This window comes from Triticum dicoccoides, chromosome 2A, assembly GCF_002162155.2.
Source record: "Triticum dicoccoides isolate Atlit2015 ecotype Zavitan chromosome 2A, WEW_v2.0, whole genome shotgun sequence".
NCBI lineage: Eukaryota > Viridiplantae > Streptophyta > Magnoliopsida > Poales > Poaceae > Triticum > Triticum dicoccoides.
In genome coordinates this window covers 578,394,523-578,399,462 of record NC_041382.1, presented here as the reverse complement: position 1 = coordinate 578,399,462, position 4,940 = coordinate 578,394,523, and positions in this window count along the sequence as shown.

Genomic DNA, 4,940 nt, shown 5'->3' with positions numbered 1-4,940 from the left:
AACTCTCGTTTTGCTACATTTGGTTCTTTGAGTTGTAACACTTAAACTCGATGGTCGTCTGCTACTTATTTGCCACCTTGTGTTGCGATGATAAATTCCGCATGTGCGAAGATAAATTCCGCACTTAGATCATTCTGCAGACGTCCATTTTCCATTATGCATGTCATTATCTTCACATACTTTCTCATGCATCACTACTAGAAAAAGGGCTATAGATGGGATTGACACTAATGGCGCACCAGACAAGTGGTGCGCCATTAGTATATACTAATGGCGCACCACCCTCTGATGCGCCATTAGAGTTGAAACTACTAATGGCGCACCTGGCTGACGGTGCGCCATTAGTATCAAATTTTTTTAACTAGTGCGCCTGTCCAAACATACTAATGGCGCATCCACAGGCAGTGCGCCATTACTAGTTGTAACTAGTAATGGCGCACCTTCCAGAGAGTGCGCCACTAATGTTGTTTTTATTATTATTATTTTTATTCCTTTTTTTTTGCAAAACTACTAATGGCGCACTCGTACGCGGTGCGCCATTACTAGTTTAAACTAGTAATGGCGCACCGTGGTGTAGTGCGCCATTAGTATGTTTTTTTTTGCAAAACTACTAATGGCGCACCACCAGGGGGTGCGCCATTAGTAACCTGGATTACTAATGGCGCATTTGTGGTTGGTGCGCCATTAGTAAGTGGGCAACAACAAGATATTTTGGACAGCCTCTCCTCCCACACTCACTTTCTCCCCACTTCATTCTCTCCACCGCCTCCTCCTTGTCTCGGGTGCCTCCTCTTTTTCACCTCATTTCCACCATAAATTCATTCAAATTAAGTGGTTAAGTTACCTTGTTTTGCTAGGTAAGTAAGGGCGGAAGCTATATTTATGTTGTTCTCCCTACAACAATGTGCACATGCACTTTTTATGGCCTAGCTAGATCTATGTATGTTCGTGGTGTTGCATATGTTTGTGGTTTTGCATATGTGTTTGTGTTTGGAGGTGTACCGGTATTTGAAATGCGATAGTTGCCAATATTTTGCCGGAATGTTGATTCATTTCCGTTTCGGCGAGAATTTTGGCATTAAGCATTCTTTTTGGTCCTATTTTTAGGGAAAGTCATGCCAAATTTTTTCTTGGTTCTAAAATATCGTTTTTCTCTACCCCGCAGGCGACCATGGTCCGCACGATGACCGAAGGCATCGTGAATAGGTTTTTGAGGTCCGCGAAGGCCGAGATGCTTCAAAAGAACGAGACGGAGATAAGATGTCCGTGTCGAAGATGCAAGCTGAATAGCCTTATTGCGGACCCGGATTCCGGGCAGGTGCGGGACCACCTGCTCTTGCGTGGTTTCATGGATGGCTATCGGTGGCAAGGTGATGAAGATGACTACGAAGTCGTCCATGGGGGCCGGGCAAGAAATGAGGAAGGGCAGCAAGACAACCACCGCTGCTCGGGCGGGCGAGAAGACGAAGAATCCCCAGGAGATGATCACGACGGTGATGCTGTACACAGTCATCATGTAGAAGAAGATGCAGGACATGATGATGATGCTGGCGGAGCAGACGAAGCTGGACCATCGATGGGCTGGGTGCAGGACCCTCATATATAAGAGCTGCTTCTCAAGAAGACGGATAACGCAAGAGCTGCCGCCCGAGAGAAAGCCAAGATGGATCAACTTGAGTTAGACGCGGTTACTCCATTGTATGAAGGATGCAGGCCCGAGGATACCCGCCTGAAAGTAACGCTCATGGCTCTGGAGATGAAGGTAAAACACAAAATGACCGACGCATGCTCCGACGAGAACATGTCATTCTGGCACGAACGTCTTCCCAAGGGGAACAAGTGCCCGACCAGTTTGGAGGAGGCGAAGAAAATTGTGTGTCCTCTGGATTTACCGCACGTGAAATACCATGTGTGCATGAACAATTGCATCATTTATCGGGACGAGCACGCGGAGTCTACCATATGTCCGGTGTGCGGTGTCACTCGATACAAGAAGAGGAAGAAAGCTCCTTGAAAAGTGGTGTGGTACTTTCCGATCACTCCTCGAATGCAGCGGTATTTCGCGGACCCTAAGGTAGCAAAGCTCCTGCGTTGGCACGCGGATAGGGAGGAGAAGAAGCGACAAGATGACGCAAATGATCCGGAGATAGATAAAAAAGACAAGATGCTGAGTCACCCTAAGGATGCGAGCCAGTGGCAAGCGTTGAACTTCGAATACCCAGAATTTGGGAACGATAGAAGGAACATCGTGCTGGGCGCGAGCACCGATGGAGTCAATCCGTTTGGCAGCCAGAGAAGCACACATAGCACCTGGCCTGTGTTCATGTGGATGTACAACCTTCCCCCTTGGTTGTGCATGAAGAGGAAGTACATTCACATGAGTATGCTAATTGAAGGGCCGAAACAACCAGGGAACGACATCAATCTGTATCTGGGGCTGCTGAAAGAGGAGATTGACACGCTGTGGAAAACGCCAGCCAATACGTGGGACGCCGCAGAGAAAGAATATTTTCCTATGAGAGCCGCACTGCTCACGACGGTGCACGACTATCTCGGTTACGGATATCTTGCGGGGCAGGTAGTCCACGGATTTTCTGGATGCGTAAGGTGCATGGATGACACAACATATCGCCAGCTAGATAGAGATCCCGGGTCTTCGAAAACCGTGTTCATGGGACATCGAAGGTGGCTTCGCGACGATGACCCGTGGAGGAAACGCAAGGATCTGTTGGATGGTGAAACCGAACCCCGAAAACGCCCGTGTACGAGGAGCGGCGAGGAAATAGACAAGCTATTGAAAAATTGGAAAGACTGCCCACTGCCGGGAAAGAAGCAAAAGGCGCCAGAGCCGCTGCTGAAGGTATGGAAAACGAGGTCTGTTTTCTAGGACTTGCCATGCTGGAAGATCCACCGTGTGCCTCACAGCCTTGATGTCATGCATATCATGAAGAACGTGTGCGAGAGTCTGCTTGGTACCCTGCTCAACATGCCAGAGAGGACCAAAGATGGGCTGAAAGCAAGGGCAGACTTGAAATCAATGGGCATCAGGCAGGAGCTTCACGCTATATATGATGATGATGATGATGATGATGATGATGATGATGAGGCGAAGCAGGACACAGAAAGTCGTCGCAAAGGCAAAAAGGCCAAGAAGACCGGAAATGACTACCCTCCCGCGTGCTTCACTCTAAGTCAGGAGGAGATCGAGCAGTTTTTCACCTGCCTCCTAGGAGTAAAACTTCCTTACGGTTACGCGGGGAAGATAAGCAGATACCTAGACCCAGTGAAGCAGAAGTTCAGCGGGATGAAGTCTCACAACTGTCACATGCTGATGACGCAGATACTTCCAGTTGCAATCCGCGGGATCATGTACGCGCACGTCCGTGAAACGCTATTTGGCCTATGCAACTTCTTCGACGTCGTCTCTCGGAAGTCGATTGGCGTGAGGCAACTCAGAAGGCTATAGGAAGAGATCATGGTGATACTATGCGAGCTTGAGATGTACTTCCCGCCCGCATTCTTCGACGTTATGGTGCATTTGCTGGTCCATATAGTGGAGGATATCATCCAACTCGGGCCGATGTTCCTGCACAGCATGATGTCGTTCGAAAGGATGAATGGTGTCATCAAAGGATACGTTCGCAACATGTCACGTCCAGAGGGAAGCATAGCCAGGGGCTTTCTGACCGAAGAGTGCATCTCCTACTGCACGAATTATCTAGGCATCGAGAACCCCGTTGGTCTGCCCGTCAACAGGCACCTCGGCAGGCTCGCTGGATGGGGTCACCGTGAGGGTCGCCGCGAAATGCATGTCGACTTCGAGGGTCGACTCGCCGACTTTGAAAGAGCAAACCTAGTCGCGCTACAACACATAGACGTGGTCGATCCTTGGGTGGTAGAGCACAAAACCTTTATTAAGAAGATGTACAATGACCGAGGCCAACAGAGGATGGACGGAGATATACTCAAATAGCACAACTCATGTTTCACGCGTTCGTTCAAGCAGAAGCTTCTGTCGTACCCTTTACATGAGGATTCTTCCGCGGAAGAACAACTCATATTCGCCTTGTCACAGGGCGCCGAGCACAACCTGATGACCTATGAGGCGTACGATATCAACGGCTACACATTCTACACCGAGGCCAAGGACATGAAGAGCGATGGTTATCAGAACTCCGGGGTAACGATGGAATCCTACATCGGTAACGACAAGGACAGATACTACGGAAGGATGGAGGAGATCTGGGAGCTGAGCTATGCTGGAGAGAAGGTCCTGATGTTCCGTGTCAGATGGGCCAAGAACGTCATGAAAGAAGACCAGTATTTCACCACCATGGTTATACCCGAAGCCAAATCCAAGACCGCGGGCGCAAACGTCACCGCGAAAAATGAGCCATGGGTACTGGCTTCCCAAGTGGACCAATGCTTCTTCATTACCGACCCGCCAAAGCCCAGTCGTGTTGTCGTGAGGAGAGGCAAAAGGAAGATCATCGGAATGGATGGAGTAGCCAATGAGCAAGACCTCGACAAGTACAGCGACCCGAGGATCGAACATGACGACGATGATGAAGTAGCAGCATACACCACAAGAAGAAGCAGGACCACCCTACCTAAAGGACGTCCGTTCCATAGAAGAACTCCATTTGCGAAAAAGAAGGGCAAGAAGATTGTGAACAGATAGCTAGCTAAGATCGATTGTATTTAAATCGTAGACTTCATTTCTCGATTATATTTCATGGGCACTTTTTGAACTATCATGAATATTTTTTAATTTCATGGACACTCGATCTCGATCCTCCTCCATCTCGATCGCTATCCCACCTCGCCAGATCCGGTCCACCGGCCGCCGCCGCCGACCGCCCGCACCCTCTCGATTCCCCTACTCAACCGCCGCCGCCGACCCCCCGCACCCCTCCCCTACTCAACCGCCGCCGCCGACC